General features: G+C 45.2%; 1 protein-coding gene across 2 annotated transcripts in view; it reads left to right on the forward strand.

Annotated features, from left to right (window-relative positions):
• LOC130248422 (potassium voltage-gated channel subfamily KQT member 1-like) overlaps positions 1 to 19,140 on the forward strand; it is a 409,170-nt gene that overhangs the window by 387,225 nt on the left and 2,805 nt on the right. The gene's annotated exons all lie outside the window — the stretch shown is intronic.

Below are 19,140 nucleotides of genomic sequence, written 5' to 3' on the forward strand. Positions count from 1 at the left end.
GCCCAGTCACTTTGATTATACTCGCCTGGTGGACTATGAATCAAATCCTAAACATTATTCCTGTTACAGAGGACACAGCTCTGGGCTGGGGAGGATTGAGTCACAATCAAAATTTGGTCAGGCAAATAAAAATGACATTTTAAGTCCTGAACAACAGTGGGAAAACTGTAGCCAGTTGAATACCTTTTATATCACTAAAAAGAAATCATTAAGCAGTATAATTCGGTCAAAACTATTTACAGAAACATTTTTCAAGCCTTCTATTATTTTATTTTAGGATTGCATTTCCAGAGCTGGGTGATTTACCATTTCAAATGACTAGCACATATAAAAACAGTTGTGCAGCAAAACAAAATCTCATTAACTCCCTTGCAAAGGCATTCTGTGCAAAGATGTAGGAAATGGTTTAGTGACAGTTGCCAGGTGAATTTGTGTTCCCAGGATTTTGGTCACAAGGAATGCAGGTGGAATCTCTGAGGATGAAGCACAGCTAAAATCAGGTTTGAGTTTCAGCATTCACAGCAATCTGTAGAACTCTCTGTGCTCAGCTCCAAGAGCTGGAATTTGGTTTCCAGAATCTGTGCCATGCCCAACAGCAGTGGCCACAACCAACAATCTGAATGTCCCCAAACCACCTTGCTCTGGGAGGGGCAGGCACTGAGGAGGGTTTGCCCCCTTGCTTTCAGAAATTTTGCCCCTCTGCTTTCTCAGTGCAGTGTGACTTTCCTGCTGGCTTGTTTCAACCTCGGGATTTTTTTTCACTCCCCACTCACACCAATCTCCAAAGTCCAGTTCCTACCTCGACAGGGTGGACTTCTCTGCTGCAGAAGAATGGCAGGACCCAGGGACAGGTGACAGGAACATTTGTGCTGAGGATGGGGCAGCTATGGCTGGGGAGCTTCACAAAGCAAATAACTCACCAAATTACTGGCAACACTTCAACTAAGCATTGCCTGTTGTCAGAGCTGAGCTTCCCTGAAATCTCCTGGAGAGGGGAGAGCTGCAGAGTCACCAAGGACATCACTTCTGTGGGACCACGACCTACAAGTGACAGGGTTTGAAGGTTGGCACTGCCAGGATTCTGTCTGGGACACATTTAGGGTGGGTTGTGCTGGGTGGTAGCTCAGAAGCTCAGAGTGCACAAAGCAGTTGTGGGGACAGACTCCATCCGGCCTCAGCTTCCAGCCCTGGAGGGACAAGGACCAGGACTAGGGTCTGTGGAGGGCATGGGGCACTCTGCAGTGACAAGGAGCTTCCTTCAGAGCCAGCCCAGGTGCCACAGCCCCTCCAGCAGCTCTGCAAAGACATGGGCAAGCAGCAGCCCCCATCTGGTGTTTCATTAAAGCTGTGCTTTGCCAGGACAGCATTTGTTTGTGCTTCTGGGAACTGAGGTGCTCTCCTGACAACTTGTGGGATGGTTGGAGAGGAGTGGGTGGGGAAGGGGAGGGAAGGGAAGGAAGGAAGGCAGTGAGAAGATAGTGGGATATCCTCAGACATCCTTTCCATCTGGGGGAATTACCAGTATTCCAGTGACCACCTTGGTCACCTTAGAGAGGTGATACACTCTGCTAGTCTGTAAGGAGGGTGAATAGGGACTGTAAAATGACTCAGATCCGATGACAAGGCTGTGTGTGAAGGTGGAAATGGCCTAACAGCATCATCTGAGTCAAAGCCAATTGAGGAAGATTTGCCAAAATCCTTGTGCTTGTGCTCCCAGAGATCCCATGTTTCTCCCTGCTCAGCACAGAGCTCTCCCCAGCACAGCTCATGAGTGCCTGGGAGCTCTGAAAGATTTGCAGACCTTCCAAAGGCAGGTTTGCTATAGAGCCAGGAGACTCTTTTGTGCTTTTCTCTGCTTTTCTCTGAGTGGCCCTTCAGTGTGGAATGGCAGCTCCAGCCCAGCCCATGATGGCTGGGAGCAAACCTCACACCCAGGGGTGCCTGCATCTGTCCCTGCTGCTGGGGGACCAGAGCTGCACACAGCCCCTGCAGCTGTCCCCTGGCCACTGCCACTCAATCAGCCCCTTGTCACTGGCCTGGGGAGTGGGCAGGAGCTGGGGACTGAGAGATGAAAAGAGAAAATGGGAAAAAACCATATCCAGTCATTGGTGCTGGGGAAAAGCTGGCTTCCTTCGGTCTCTGCCCAAAAAAAAATCTGTGAAAATAAACCCCTGTCGTGTGCTCATGGTGAGCAGTGCAAAAACTGATGGACTTTTGTACATCTAAGAGTTAGATAACAGGGTTTTTTCACAGGAAATAGATCAGTGCAGACTTTTTAGGTGAATGGCAAATAGAAGCTTCTGTGTGCACAAGAGCTGCCTGCATTGAGCACACCATGGAGCATTTTGCTGACAGAAAGACCAGTTTATGCATAAAATATCCCAGATATAGCACATTTCACATAGTAAGGACCATTTATGATTCCTCAGCAGTCTTTTGGCTGGCACACTTGAAAAATACTGGGCATCTCACAATCAACAACACCTCTTGGCACTAAAAAGTCCTGAACCCAAGCAAAACTCTTTTTTTGATGATCAGTTGGACAGCTATAAACTTGTGGGAACTGTTCTGATGTCTTGCCAGGAACAGATAGTTTTTCTTTACTTGCTGATCTCTTTGATATTGTATTGGGATATCAAGAACTTTTTTTTCCTCTGGAGGGCTTTGAGAAAAACAGGTCTTGTTTTTGGACTCTCACAATGTGTCCTGCAGGGATTAAAATAAAAGTTGTTTATAATCTATTGCTTCCTGCATTGAAGGGGCTCACAGAGCCTGCCAGAAAACACTGTACTTTGTTGCTATTGCCACTGTGGGGTTTTTTATATAGTAATTTCACCTAAGGCCAGGCTTCAGAATCAATAGCTATGGTTAATGGTAAATTATTGACAGTTGTCTCAGGATTAACTCATTCCTGTATACAGGCCTAGTTCACTCTAGCAATTTTTAAGACATGCTGGTTCTTGACCAAAGAGTGTTTTGCTGCCCTGATTGTTGTAAAGTTCTTACTTTTCCTATACACACACCCCCAAGAACTGGAACTACTCAGTTTCAGAAATCTGATGTGAATCAGCTGATGGTACCAAACAGTAGACTTGTTTGCAGGCTCAATGGTCCATTATCTGAAAGGATAACAGGAGCACTCCAAACCCAGTAGAATCAGCAATATGAAATCAACTTTTCTACCACCAAAAACAAAGAAGCAATTCACAGCAGATCAGTGTGGATGCGCCAGAGGCTTTGAATTTAAACAAATAATAGCAGCTGTAAAATGTATTTTTTTATTATTATTATTTAAAATCCCCCATTTTCCCCAAAACATCAGTATGTCCACCATAATCTTTCTTTTTCCTGTGAATAAGTAGTCCTGGTATCAATTTTGGATGATATGAACCATAACCCTTAAAATCCTTAAATGACTGGTCACATCTGTATGACTTCCCCTCACTTGAAAGGGCCAGAAATGCAAATGAATTAATCCACAGGATGAACTTGATGCAGAAAAATGTTGTTTACTTCGGTATGTTTGGCACAGCTCATGGTTACCCCCTGCTATGAGGGGAGGAAAAAAAAAAAAAAAAAAAAAAAAAAAAAAAAAAAAAAAAAAAAGCCATATGACACCAGAGAAAAAAATTTCCAGACCTTTTAGCAACTACTGGAATTAACCTGATGAACCCAAGCCTTGCCACAGGCAAGGTAAACAAATTGACCCCATGACTTCCACATAGCTTTGCATTGCATGGAAGTGGAGGATCCCTGGCGTCAGGAGCTCCAACAAGAAAACTGGGGCTCTGTTTGCTCCCACAACAGTTCTCTTCAAAAGGGAAAGAAGTAGGAAAATGGCATTAAGTAATCAGTGCAGTGAGGGCATTTCCATTTCAATCTACAAATCTGCCTGAGTTTGACTTTGACTTTGTCTTTGCAGCAGAGTTTTTGTGGGCTTGGCATTCTTGAGTTTCAGCCTCCAGAGTCTGGAGCAGTGCTTGAGTTTAACTGTAAGGTTGTGGCAACCTTTTTTGGGCTGCATTAGGTGGTGAGCTCTTCTGTGAAGCCTTGAGCATTGTGCTTGAGGTATTTGCCAAATTATTGTGGGATACTCACCTTTGTCCCTTGATCTGTCTGCAGAAGCAAACAAGAAGTCTCTGGTTTGTTGTGTCCTCCCTTCCAGCTGTTCCAGCTGTTTGCCTTTGTGAATCTCTCTGGACATGAGCACTGGGTAGGTGATGCTTTGTCTGGAGGACACTTCAGCCCTGCCTTGTATAACCTTGGCAAAGCAGAGCTCAGCAGCTCAGCCAGGCTGAGACACTCTCCCTGCTGCCTCACCCTGGACCAGCACAGCCAGAACTGGACTGTGGACTGCACCAGGCTGCACCTTTGTGTTCATTAACCCTGACTCCAAAAGTCTGGGAAGCCCCAGGACTTCAGGAGATAAGACATCAGTTCAGAAGGGGCTGCCATTACCCTTGGGAATTTGGTTATCCCAGAACAGCCACGGTTGGTGGTTAAGTTGTCTGGTGCTGGCAAACTGCCCTCTTGTGCAGTGAGGATGACCTGTTAGGCAGCTATTGCTGTGGCTTACTGGCAGGATGTGTGGCTGAATCAACAGCAGGAATAGGAAGAATGGCGTTCCTGAAGAGTACTGGAGCAGCTGACAGCACTGGTGTGTCCAACACTTGTCTCCCACCAGCTCACAAAGTATGTCTGAGACAGATATGACAATACTGGGTCATTATTGCAGGCAGAACCCGAGCCCCAGTAGAGAGACACATTCATAATGCAAGGTTCTCTGCTAAAGAGGGGGATTTCAGAGTGTTCTGGCATCTTTTCACTCCTGCAAGAGGAGATTTCTCTCTCCTCTGAGCTGTGGCTGCATCTGTTGCTGGCCTATTGCTGTCCTGATTCCTGAAGCAACACTTTGGAGAAGTCAGGTCTAACTGCACCCTGAAGAGAGGTGGGAATTGCACCCCTGTAAACGAAGAAATGCAAACCATACAAACTGCAACATGGCCACACTCCTCTCTGCTGCCTCGTCAGGGACCCACCCTGCCTGTTGTGTACAGAAGGTTTCACCACGTGCTATTCTGCCGTGCACAAACATTCTTGTTTTTCTCCTGTTGTGTTTTTGCTGCACTCCTTGCGTTGGTTTTCCAGTATTAATGCCCCTTAGTCACACTGGAGTTAGCCAGGTTTCTGCTCTGTGTTGTTTTCCTCTCCCCCGAGGGTTTGTGGAGAGCAGAGCAGGGAGAAGTGCAGCCTTCATAAATCAGGAGCTTGAATGAGCTTTCACAAGGTAAAAGCATTGTATAAAATAGATATTTTTGGCTGTGATATGCAGGGGGTTGTTTCATAGGCTGGAGTTACCTTCAGGAATGAATCTTCCCGTTGTATATAAAGCCCATCTAACTGCTGAGAAGAGAGGGCTTTTTGAAAAATGCACTTCATCATATAATATTTACATTTGCTTTACATTGTTATGGCCTGACTGACTATTTAGCAGCCAAGACTTTTGAATAGTTCTGTTTTTCTTCTTTTTTATTGAAAGCTAAAGAGATCCTGTCAGATTTGGAAGGACCAGGAGTTGGTCTATTGTCTCTATTTGCCAAGTGGGTGTTAATTCCTTGAGCGGGATATTTTCATAAACGAATGCCTCAGTCGAGTTGGTTTCAAAAGGAAAAAGGGAAAAAAAAAATAAAATGGAGATAGAAGTGGCTGGAGCCCAGCACCTGGCAGTACAAACACGTGCAGCTCAGCAGAGGGTGAGCAGCCCCTTGGGGAAAAACCTCTGGGCACTCCAAGGCGATGAGTAACCCCTGCCAGACCGTGCCCTGGCAGCCACAAGCCGTGAGTCAGCCCCCTCTGCCAGATTACAAGGGGGAGGTTGGCTTAAGTGTCCTTAGGCTTTAAAAAAATAATAACACATGTGGGGATTTTTTTGCTTTCCTTTCTGATGTTTGGACCCTTGACTTTGCATTCTGGTCATGGTTTCCCGTTTCTCTCAAAATTACTTTTTCTTTTTTTTTTTAACTGAAAGCTGAAGTTCTCATCTAATCACTTCACTCCAGGAGCTGGGGCTTTTCAAACAATAAATATCACAAGCCTGGCAAGCAGCTCTGAGAGCTTGTGTTGGTGATTGCTGCAATAACAACCTTGGATGTTTATGCAGTGTAGAAAATAGTGAAAAAACAAGCTTCGGTTTCAAGATATAAATCTTCCCCATTGTGAGAAATAGCTTCAGAGAGCTGTTTGTTTTAATTAATAGTTGCAGAATGGTGAATAATTGGGATAAAATAACTGGCCCAAACCTTCACCTAAATCCTTGAGGAAAAAAATAAAAAACAAAACCAGACATTAAAACCTTCTTTTAAGATATGAAACTTCCAGCTAGCTTGTGGCAAAACATCTTCAAGTGAGAACTTAGAGGAAGGGTCCTGATTTTAAATCCGGCTGTTCATTTAAGATCCTATATATAGATTTAGGAAATCTAACTTAAGGCTTCATTTTGAAAAAGTATACCTTGTTGGCCTCTTTCACAAATGTATTTTTATATTTATATATATATATATATATATATATATATATAATTAGAGAGAAGTATGTTTCTCTAAAATTCCTGGCTTCAGACCTTGACTTGGCAGCGAAAAGAACATGTGAAGAGGTTTATGAAAAATAAATCTTTGCATTCCTCCAGCACCTTTCACCTGAGTGTCTCAAAGCACTTTACACCAAGGAAGAATTATGCCACTTTAGCCCTGCTCAACCCTGGAGGAATGTGCAGCATGGAGTGGTCTGGTGACTTGTCCCAGGTTGTCACAGTGGGTTTTCTGATCTGCCCCAAGCTAAGGAGGGCAGTCAGTCTCCTCCTCTGTCCCTCCTCCCCATCACCTTCCTCCTGCTCCCACCCTCACTGCCCAAATCCAGCATGGCAGACCCATGGGCTGCTGATCTGCTGCTGCCCTCAGCACCTCCATTTCTCCACACATTTCTTACATCCCCTCTCCCTGCACATTTTGGAAAACGCAGCCCTGACCCCAAGGAGTTTACAGGATAAATAAACACAATTTTGTGTGTGGGTGAGAGAGACGCAAAGAAAAGCATTGTCTTGCCAACATCCCATAATCGCTCTGCTTACGTGCTTTATGTCTTTCCCTCATTCTTTATCTTTTTTGTTTATTTAGAATATACCCTCTTCAGGCTGGGGATGCTTCCTCCTTCTCCTGCCTTTTCCATAGTGCAGCCCCAGAGCTGGTTGGAGCCCCACGCTGCTACCACAGTACAAACAATAATAAATAAAACCAGCACTCTGAGGAGATTATAATTAGAGCTGTGCAAAACTCAGCAGTTTTGGTCTGCATCAGTTCCTCCCTGCTGAGTCTACATTGTGTTTTGGATTTGTATGCAAAAAACCCAAAGCAAAACTTCCAAAGTGCCAAGCGTGGCCGGGTCTAGGCTCAAAATCATGCACGTACCAGGGTGTTTCAAGAGGTTCCTCCTTGAAAGTATAAATCTTCTCAGTCCAGGTTTTCTGAAAAGTTCCTGAAGCTTTGCAGACTTTGGAGGCCAGCAAAGTTTTTGGTTTCATTACAAAAGCCTCTCTCAGCTCTGCCTAGTGCACCGAGTGCCACACCATGCTGCCCTGTGGCTAAAACGAGGATTTAATCTCCCCCAGCTGCCCGAGCAGATCCACTCCTGAGCACCACATCTGGCTTTCAAACAGTGCTTCAGATTGCCACATTCACTGGCCATGCCCAAGTGATGTGGGTAAACAGAGCCATGTCCAAAATCCTGTTCAGCCCAGGGCACTAAAACCGCCGTGAGCTGCGCGATCCCTGCGAGTCCCTGGGAGACGCTGCCAGGGCTGGGCAGGGCTCAGCACTTTGGCTGCACCACAGATGAGCACAACTTCTGTCACCCCCTTGTGCACACGGGTCCTGCTCCCCTCTGCCTCTCTGGCAGGGCTGGGGATGGAGGTGAAGCCCAGCACAGCAGGGATGTCTCTGCAGCCAGACTGCCCAAGGATGGTTACTGGGGCAGCTCTTACTCTCCCCCTCCTCTCTGATTTCCTGACACTTCCCAACACAACCTGTGCATTTGGCATGTGCTAAGTCACAAGTCTCTGAACTAAAGCTGGTAGGAGCCCTTACATCAAAAAGTCCCTTCTCAGGCAAAATTTGCAGGATCTGCTGCACTACAAGCAATCACATTGATTGTGATGGCTTTTTCAGGAATAATAAGCAAAAGCAAATAAAGATTTGAATTTCAGTGTTTTCAGAATGAAAGGGGAGGGGATCATGCATTTCACAGTGATTTTTTTGTCTTCTGCAGATCATTAGCAAATAATAAATGGGAAAAATTAGATGGCATGGCAAAGAAACTATTTGCTTGTACCCAGGCTTGGCACAGTCTGGGGACTTGGAGAATTTTTTCTTAATCTCTTTGCAAGACAGAAAATCCACATCCTTATTAACAGTAATTAAAACCTTAGCTCAAATTCCTAGAAAAAAAAGCAGTCGTGTGCCTTACCATGGACATTTCAGCTGACTGTGCCAGAGGTAAGGGGAGGAAGGGTGAGGAACCCCATTTTTTTATGGGGTGCACTGTGCCTCAGCTGGAGCACAGCATAAGACCCTCTTCTTGGGGTTTTTGCTTCTTCCCTCTGCTGCTGTGTAATCTGCCAGTAGTAAAATTGTCACTTCAGCACAGAGAGGCATTCATGGCCCTGGGATCCAGACTGGGGGCAGCTCCAGAAAATACCCAGACATTTTTAAATATAGCTCAGACATATAGATTATGTTAAGGTACTAGATCAAAGTCACAGTTCATGGTGAGTAAAAGTAAATCAAAGGTTGGACTCAATGATCTTGAAGGTCTTTCCCCACCTTAAAGATTTCTAAAATTCTATTGTTAGTAGATGTAGCTGCTTAGTTTTTGTAAGCAATTATATCTCTGGGGTTCTCAATAGTCACAAGTGTTACATATTTTCTTAATGAATTTCAGCTTATTTTTCTTTTGTTAATTTAGCTTTCTGACCTGAAAAATATATGCTTTTTTCCCTCATGGCAGAAAGTTGTGTAAAGATCTCCATGGCTTCCCAGTTCTACCTCTAGAACCTCAATAAAACCAGTAACCCAAAATCTTAATTAAACTGCAGCACTGGTTTAAATTGTTCTACTAAATGCTGGGACAGTGAAATATCACCAGGCTATTCTCATATTCCTTCATTTCCATGTTCATGTTAATACACATCTCTTTTTATTATTGCTGTACTTTTTCTCTGCAATGATATATGAAAAAAGAAGAAACATGGAGGACACATAATTTTTTTATAGCTATGGTATATAATTGTCTCCTGACAGTATTCCCTGCAGGATAAGGCTAAAGAGCTGTAAAAGCGACAGTAGGCATAGCTGAATTTTTTTTCCCCTTAATTAACAGCACAGTGCCTTGCAACAGAAAATTGAGGCAGGTTTCTGCTGACTTAGCAAGTGCCTCATGAGGAAGAAATCTATCTGGCAATTATGGCTTTGCTCTCCCGCCCTGTCTCCTGTTGTTTGTGCAAGACACCGGTGCTTCTGCCACGGGCTTCTTCACACAGCTGTCCTGTCACTGCCAGCTTTCATAGGTAATCCATCCAGCTCAGCAGAGTTCAAATAAGACACCTCCCTTTCTTTGCTTTAATTAATGCTTTGAGTCTCCCCTGGGGATGTAGCCATGCTGATTTTTCAAAATTCTCACTTATTTTTCAAGCACGAAAGAAATGGAAAGTGGCCACTGCTGGGATTCTGGATTTGGGAAATCTGCTTTGCTCAGTCTTCTGTTCTCAGTCAGTGTTTTAAATGGCCATGGACATCTCTTTAGCTACAGAACATATTATGCAATAAATTCTCTAGCTTGGGAAGGAGAAAAAGGCAAATCCAGCCAAATTCATTGTGTCTGCAACCTCTTCTGCTGTGCTGCACACACAGCACTGCAGCTAGAGCCCATTCATGCACTGGTTTGTGCTGTCACCCCCCAAACATTGCTCAGGCCCTTCCAGGTGCTGAGCAATCCCAGATCAAGTCATGAACTGTGCCTTGCTGTGTTGTTGTTTTTCCTGCCTGTGGGTTTTGCTGACCTGGGATCAAATGTTGTGGTTTGGTGTGACTGAACAGACAGACAGACAGACAGACAGACACAGTACTAGGTCACTGTGGCCCCAAATCTGGACAAGGCAGTCCAGAGTCCACCCATGTGCCATGGCTTTTTCAAGAACTCATTAAAAATAAGTGTGGCAGTGCTGTTAATCAGGCCTGGAATACACCAGCAAGGCAGTAAACCCATCAAATGACAGATCAGCCAGACAGGGTAAAATAAAGGGTTCAGCAAAGCACATTTGAGTCAGCCAGAATCAAGAACTGCTACACCCTCAATCAGCACTGCCTGATAATATTTCACTTGCTGTGAGTTTCTGTGTTTTAATGAGGAAACAATGGTGTTTTGTAATCCTATTTAAATATGTAACACCACCCTGTGCTTCTGCAGCTTCTCCCTGCAGTCACCTCGTGAGCATTGTGCAAAATCCCAGGGCACCTTCAGAGGCTGTGGGAGTTTCAGTGAGTGTGCTGTGTGTAAAGGCAACCCCAGGGGCTCATCCCATGCTGAGCAGAGAAGGGATGAGGGCAGAAGTTTTCATTTAACCTGTTCAGCAGCTCATGGTGCAAAGGCCCAGCTCTCACTTCCCAAGACCTCAAGAATCAGCTTCTCCCGAGCTTCCTGCATTGCTTTCACTGGAACAGGGCACAGTAAAATGAGGGCCAGGACAGGCTCCCCAGTGCCCAGGGCATGTTGTGAGCTTGGCTTTTCTGGCAGCAGCACAAACCTGCACACAGACCAACCCTTAGTCTGGCTATAGGGTTTGGCTAAAATGGTGTAAACTGAAAAGAGAGGCCCAGACAGTGGCCTCCCAGTGACACCCTCTGATCTCCAGACAATCCTCCTTTTGCTTCCTGATCACTTTTTTCCTCCTGGCACGAGCAGCATGCCACACTTCCAACCTTGTTCTGCTGTGTCCATGTCAATCCTCAAAGGGCCAACACTGGGAAGGGCAAAGTACCAGCACCATCTCCTCTCATCCTGTCCTCTGCCAACAGGCACCAATCTTCTTTTTCCAACACAAATTCCTTCCTTCCTACAACCAAAATTTCAGCCTCCATATTAGATTACTCTTACCTTTTTGTTGGTCTGTGTCTTTTGTTTTGTTCTAAGACTGAAACCTATCCAATTTTGACTGATTTCATGTCAGAAAGACAGGAAATGACAGGTAATGTGATCCACATGGTTAACAAATATTGATAAGGCTTGTACAGGAGGTGACTTGTGCTCTATGCACAAAGGCTGGTCTGGGGTGTAGACTGGATCTTGGGTTTCTGAGCTCCTGGTCAAGTCCTAGAAGAACTGCCTGGAACTTTTCTAGTACCTACATGTCCTGCTATCTAAATCTCCATCACCATAATGCCTGTGCTCCTCCCAATAACAACACTCCCTCTCTCCCTCTCGCTTTGCCTTTCTCACCAGCCTATAGATGGGCTGATAATTTCAAGCAGGGATTTTTATGTGTGTGTGTGAATGGAGGGCAGTTGTGTATCAACACCTGTGATAAAGTGTATGGAAGTTACCTTGGCACTCACAGTCCATCAGGTAGATCAGGTCAGCAGGGCTGGATTAAAGGAATTCTCCTTGGGTTCAGTATCAGCAAATTATTCTTGCAACTAAGCTGAAAAGAAACAGTCCAAAGTGAGTCCCCCTTGCAGGAACTGGTGAACCCTATCTAGCCAGAGGCTGGTGTGGTTGGATGTTGTTCTCACAGAGGAGATTTATTTGAGCTGAAAAAAGCCAAAGTGAAGGCAAAGCAATCAGAGCATACAATGATACCATCTATTCAAAGGGTTAGGTGAGATGCAAACACCAAGTTCATCACACCCATCTAAAACACTGAGTTATCACACACATCTAGTGAAAGGCTTAAGGTCACTCCTTTCTCAGTGCTCCTTTGGCACCATTTGAATACTAAGCACTCCTTTTTATTTTTTTTGTTCATCTCTGTCCAGCATTGTTTAGAGATTTAAAAATTAAATTAATCAGCCTCTTGGAGCATAAGTTACAAGGTGGCTTTATTGTGAAATTGCAGTGTGACTCACAGAGGCTGCAGATCCACTTTGAGGCCGGCCTGGCTCTGTTGTTTTTGCCTGTTGTTTGTCTCCACTCTGGTTTTGCAGCAGGACCTGCAGCCACGCAGTGCAATGAGCTGAGAAATGGCAGTGCGTCATCCCGGGTGTGGCTGAGGAGCGATGGCACAAAGAGAGATGGCAAGATTACAGGGAGGATCTGAGCAGGATCCGCAGGAGGGTGAGGAACAAAACGTCCTGCAACAACAAAAATATCCATTTATGTGCGTGGCTCAGGAGACAGGGAGTTCTGCAAAGTCTCATTCGCCTACTGGGGGGAACAAATTCGGAAGGGCTGCAGACACAAAGACAGACAGGTGCATGTGCAAAGAGCTAAAAGGGGACAGGCTCTCACAAGAGTCCAGCTCCTGCTGCTGTGGAATGGCAGCTGTGGGAAGTTTCCCTTGTGCCCACTCAAAGAGTGGCACCACTGGAATTTCTTGAGCCAGAAACAAGTACTTCTGGGAGCAGGAGAAATTACACTGCCTGGTTTCCTGTGACTCTCTATTTTGTGGTTGATTATCCGAGGCTAATAAGGGGCAAGAGCTGAATAAAGCTTTTCCTGTGGTCAGGGCATCCTGTGTAGATTCTCTGGGGTCTAATAATACAGTTCACCTTCCTCTTCTGCCCTTCCTTCAAAGAGGCACTAATTTGGATGTCTGTCTTCTGCACAAGTGCCAAACTTTCAGAAATCTGTATTAACTTTTTATCTGTAAGGACTCTTTGGCAAATGTGTCTGAAGTTGGCCAGCTTAATCCAAAGCAGACATAGCAATATACACACAGATTCATCACCACCCAAACCTCATTTATTTAGGAAGCAAAGATTCATTTTTAAAAAATAAATCACACCTTCCCCAAAGAGGTAACTCATAGTCTGTGTGCTGACCAGGCCTGCTTTAGAAAGCCAGGGCTCAAATTGTGATAGTTGCTTAGCAATTAAGCAAACGACATCTTACACCAGAAACAGTAACCACAGACACAGGTCTTACTGGGGAGCTTCATCAGCACAACTGTGGCATGGGAAATACAAAAATAAAATGCTCACTGAGAGGGTACTGGCAGGAAACACCCCAGGAGCTCAGGGCAGAGGGATAGACCTTGTGCTTTCATTTAAACAGGAAAGGTAGATGGAAACTAAAATAAATGAAGCTATACTTTAAAAATAAAGTTACCATACCCTAGGCCAACAGAGGTTGTAACACCTGACCTAAGAACGGGTGGGGATGTTTGGGATAAAGGAAGGGAGGCCTGGAAAATTGTGGTGTTATCTAGATAAGTTTCATGGAAGGAAAATAAACAGACAGTATCTGCTAAGGGGTACATGGAAAAAGTCAAACAAGACAGTCTGGTGGTTCATACATGTTTCTGGTGTTCGTGAAGAATTGGGTCTGCCTGAACAACAGGCTGACAAGGAAGTGGAGCTTATTTAGGTTCTACTCAAGCACCTGTTCACCTGTAACCTTTGGGGTTACTGGCAAGAGCTCCTGGTCTGGAGCTGGTATTTCTGTGCTGTTTGCACCCTCAGCAGAGCCCAGCAAGGGGAGCACAGCTCAGTGCTGGCCAGGGAGTGCTGGCAGATGGCTACAGGACACTGATGTCCCACTGAGAGGTGTTTCCCTGTGTCTGTGTCAGCTGGCAGTGCTGCTTTTTTCCAACTCCATTACAACTCATCCTAAACTCAGCCAGTTAATGGGATCCTGTTCATCAAAGCCCTCCTGTTGTTTAAGAGACACAGGCTGCTAGTTTTCTGCTAATATGAATGCCAAGGTTTTTTCAAGAAGGATGTCATGATAGATGACAATTATTACTCCTCAGAGACTTGAAAAATGGTGGTGTAGATATATCTCTGGGCATATGTGTGTATGAGTACTTAGGAGACTCCAAGAGCTTATCATAAAGGTATAATCCTGCAAACTGTTGACCATTCTGGCTCCACTCCAGCAAAGCACTTAAATATTTGGTGAACTCAGGAAGACTCTTCACATGCTTCAAGCACATCCATGAGCACTTTGTTGGAGCAGGCTCAGAGGCTGCTCTGGAGCCACACCTTGCACATGAGAAATCTCCCCAAGCTAGTCCCAGTCTCTGTGCCTGGTGTGGCCATTGCCTTCCTCACAGCTATGGACAGGCTACGTCAGCACTGACTTTGTCTGGCCTTGCTGAAGGGAAAAAAGTTTCAGTGGATTCAGCATTTTACCTCAGTGCAATATCTCTAACAGGACAAGCAAGGTGAGAGGGATGCAGTTTTGCAGGCAGAGCTGTAGACAAAAGATGTCCCTTCCCAGAATCAGCAGTCTCTGGGCAGCAATAAATCCACATGCTAAAAAATAAAGCAATTCCTAAAATAAACAATTCGAGCTTCGAACCGTACAATAGGCAATTAGCTTGAATAATTGGGTGCAACTGTAGGCAGAGAGAAGCTACAAGACCAGATGTGCATATAAAGCTAAACATGGGCTTTACAAGATCTAATCAAATCAGTCCACCATCTGGAATGAGAGGAAGCATCATGTGACAGACCTGGTCAATATGTGAAAATGGTACAAATATCTGGATAATGAGCTTAAGCTAAATCAATATGTCACATGAGTCAGAAATGGAAGCATCCACAAAATGGATTGCACCAGTTCAACTAAATCACATCTGATTTTACTACATTAATACCATTTTCTCCTACCAACTGACCTGAGGTGGGCTATCACAAATTCCAAGCTGGGGGTATCAGAAACCCTTACCCATAGGTAGAAATAGCTCATGGCACACTCAGGTTCATATGCACACTTCTACCCATACAAAATAAATCCTACCTATCAAGTGACTCTTTTCCAAGTAGTTGGTGTTAAAACCCTCCAGGCAGGTGTGTTTAAGTCAGAGCTGCAGAAGAGTGGACCCTGATTCATTGGACAGAGGAAATGGAAAAGCCAATAGCACAGAGTTGGGCTAGAGAAGTTTGTAATTTCTAGTTTCTGCTAGAGAAGGGGTGCTCAGTGGGCTGAGCTCAGTACTCTGGTGGTTTGGAATCCCTGGGCTGGGATATAATGTTTGCATGGCCCCAGATGGGGTTGACTTTGCAGTGTCAGCTGGAAAATATCACACCAGCAGGCAAAGCTCCTGGGGATGCCCTTGCTGAGCTCCTGGGTTCCACTGGGTTCTGGTGGTTCGGGTGGTCCATGCTTAGGTTTGCAGTTTGCTGTGGGATGAGGGTGCATGGCAAGGAGGGAGAGTCTGGATATCTCATGTCCCAGGACAAATCCCCCCTCGTGCAGCAGCTGTGACAGCAGGGATGGGCTCAGCCACACAGTGCCTCTTCCATCCTCCTGTGGTGTCCTGCCAGGACACCTTGGGCTGTCCTGTGGTCTCACAGCTTTCTGCACTGGAGTGAGGCAAATGAGAGGCCAAAGTCAATCCAGCTCAACCAAAAGCAGAAATTGCTGTTGCTCCATGGCACCTGACATTCTGACTGGTGACACAAATTGGGCTGCCCCCTCTTTCCCCTCCATTTCGTGCTGCAGCCCTGGTCCCAGCAGCCTGGACGTGCTGCAGACAGCTGCACCAAGGCAGGGAGGGAGAAAGCAGAGCCTCCAGGAGGTGACAGTGCCTTTATGTAATCTGTGGGGTTAAGCTTTTGGTGCAAAGCTTCACTGACTTAGCAACATGTGAGTGTGTTTGTGGGTTTACAGATTTACTCCAGTGCTCCAGCTTCCCCTTCTGCTGCTTTTCTGGAAATAGTTCAAGTCAGTGTGTTGTGCACATAATTGGTACTGGCTTTCCCAGCCTCCAGAAATCATAGTAAAAAGACAGACAAAACCTAGGGGTACCACCAAACCAATAGGGGGAGGGATTTTTCTGGCCTAAAATGACAGGAGCTGGGGGAGACCATGTGGCTACTCCGACTGAGTTTTCCACACATGCATTTTGTTTATGGTTTCTGCGTGCAAAATAGGCCAGAAAAAAAAGCTCTCAGGAGTGTTAGGAATCTGTCCAGCATGTGGCAAATCCCCAGTATGACCCAGCCCTCTTCATCTGTCCTGCTGCCATGCCAGGGGTCTTTCTCCACAAGGCATTTCTGCAGCAGGAGTCAACTGAGGTAAAAAGAGGTATTTAAGCATCAGCAGCTCTCACCAACAGAGGCTCAAAAGGATCCTCAGACATCCCATGGGTGCTGAAGCCTATCTGTTGCTCAAGGTGAAGGGAAGGGACACCTTGAGCCCCACTGGTTGTGTGACTTTGTGGCTTGCTGTGCCTCGCTGGAACTGGTGGCAGGGCTTTTTGGGGTTTTTTTTTCCTAAATCTAACAGTCCTAGTCCTGCATGTCACCATGGAGTCCAGCCCCCTTTCATGGGGGGATGTTAGAGTAAATACACATTTCAACACTTCTTCAGCTCACCTCACAGCCCCAATAACAACAGTGCAATATTTTAAACTGCTTTTGCAAGTCTCCTTTCTACAGGGCAGTTGAAAGGATATAAAAGCGTTTTAACAATTTTATAGATCATCTCCGGAGCGCTTTTGTGATGTGGGAGAACGGGAGTTTTGTTGCCATTTGCCTGTGGACAGCTGCCAAGCTCACCTGTCTCCACTGAGCCAGTGAGGGCCATATCACATCTCTCTGGAAACTCTGCAGCCAGCTCTGGATGGCTTCTCACTTTACTCATCTGAAAAACACATTGCTCCCTTTAACCCTTTCCCAGCCCTTGCCTGGGGGCGTTGCTCAAAACAGGCAACTTCTGTTTGGGCTTAGGGAAAGTCAGAGCTGTGAGGTGGATTTGTAGAAACCTGAAACCAGGACCCTTCTGTGGAAAAAACCTTCACCCACATGTAAATTCCTCTAACCCTGCAAGTCATCCTACTGACTTCAGGCCAAGTGTCCACAGCTCTTCTTTTGCCACTCCCTGATCAGAGTTAACCAGTCTCCAAATCTAACCCTCTTTAAAAAACATTCAATTTGACAAGGTACTGACTACATCTTCCTATGGGCCACTTAATTTTGCAAGGTCCTGCTTCTAATCTCAAAAATTATCATGCAAACCCTCCCGTGTGTGGTTAACACAGGAGGACTTTGCAGTTTTGTTTGCTGGTGTTCGGGAAATATTTACTGATCCTCATGTGGAAGGTGTGACAGAAGTGTAGTGTAATTTACTGCTCTGTGTAAAGATTTCTCGGTTTCCATCCCTACAAATGAATATTCTCCACTTCTCCTGGAAAGAAGAGTGCATAAAATTATTCCTCGTCACATTCTTTCACTGAGTTGGCAAAATACAGCGAAACACAGCGAGTTTAAATGATATGGAATATGCAGACATAGCTTATCTAAGATAAAGCTGCAGATCAAAATCAACAAAGCCTCACAAAAGAAAGCCCCAAAAGAGCTTTCATCTGCCTGATCCCATTTCCCTGCCTACACTTCTTTTTACTCTATTGCAATACATTAGTTCTGCTTTGGTTTCTGCTCTGCAGCAACATTTCTGCTTAAGAAAGATTCTGTTGAGTCATTACCAGCATCAGCCAAACAGGCTTTTCAAGAATGGAGGAGAAAATAAAGGCTGTGGTTTTTAAATTAATTCCATGCTGCTTAACCCTTACACCACTAGTGACTTTCAGACTCTCAGCCAAGTCAATGCTGAGCAGAATTTGGGGCTGTTGTGCCTGAGACAGAGCAATGTCAGTGCTTTTGTCAATGATTGACCACTCAGGCAGTGCTGGCCATGCACCTGGAAGACAGAAATTGTAGTGAAGGTCTCTGCTGTCCAAACCATGTCTTAGACATTCCCTTCTTGCTTGTAAACACTCTCTCAGATAATCCAGACCCACACCTATACAGAGGCAGGGAGAAAGGCTTTTCTACCAGAAGCTAGCAGTTGTAACTAAAGGAAAGGAAGAGAGACCAGCACGCCTCTCCCTCTGTGATGCAGCAGAGATTCTCTACTCCTTCTTCCCCCAGCAGGTTGTATTTAGGAGAGAACAGTGGTTGCCAAAAAGATAGAACTTGAATAAGCTCCTGGCACCTTGAGGTTTGAGGGGCCCCCAGGGGAGCCAACACTTGGAGTGAGAAGAGACAGAAGAGGCGAAAGCGGATAAGGTGATTTTCCTTGCCTTGGTTTCTAAAGCAATCTCAGCCTGCTAAGCTTTCAGTCCTCGCTGCCAATGGCTATTTCCAAAGTTATCTTCACACAGAAAAAGGCTGGAATCCTTCTCTCTCTCATTCTCTCTGCCTCCCTTTTTAATGAAAGCTCGGTTTAGATCTGATATCACTCTAAAAGGTTTGCTATCAAAGTTTATTAGACCCACTGGGACAGATCACAGTTTGCAGAGGCTCACGGTTTCACAGCAGATAACTGTAAAGTGAACCATTCAGTGTTCTTCAAAATGCCCATTTTCCTTGGGCTCATCCATACACAAAGCTGCACTGTGTTCAAGCATCATTAGAAGTGATCCCAGATGATTACATGATGCTGGCCATAGCTTTGCCTCTGGAGCAAAGTCAAGCAGCCCCCAGCCCCCAGCCTGTCCCAGTGGGTGATGCTGAGGTGAGTGGGAGCCATTTGCAGTGAAGGCAAGCCCTACCAGCACAAGAGGATAATGCCTGCTGTGTGCTTCCAAAAAAAGATCAGAACTTAAAAAATACTAGGAAGCATGAGTGCAGCTTCCCTTTAAGAATCCATATTTGCCTTTCCCTGCTTAATGATATTAATAATTAGGAAAGACTCCTCTACCTAGGGACTACAGCTGAAAAATTTCAGCTAGAAAGCAAAGAAACAAGATCAGGAACTAGCATGTCTCCCTATAGAATGGCTGGTCTTTTTTTGTTGTTGTTGTTTTTGTTTTTTTCAATGAAATCATTGGTGATATTATGTATGTGGTTTTTAGTAGGCTGTCCTAAAAATGCATGGGAATAAACACCATATCTGGTAGGATCTCTGACTGTAACATGTATCACTGAG

This window comes from Oenanthe melanoleuca, chromosome 1A (assembly GCF_029582105.1).
Source record: "Oenanthe melanoleuca isolate GR-GAL-2019-014 chromosome 1A, OMel1.0, whole genome shotgun sequence".
Taxonomy (NCBI): Eukaryota; Metazoa; Chordata; class Aves; order Passeriformes; family Muscicapidae; genus Oenanthe; species Oenanthe melanoleuca.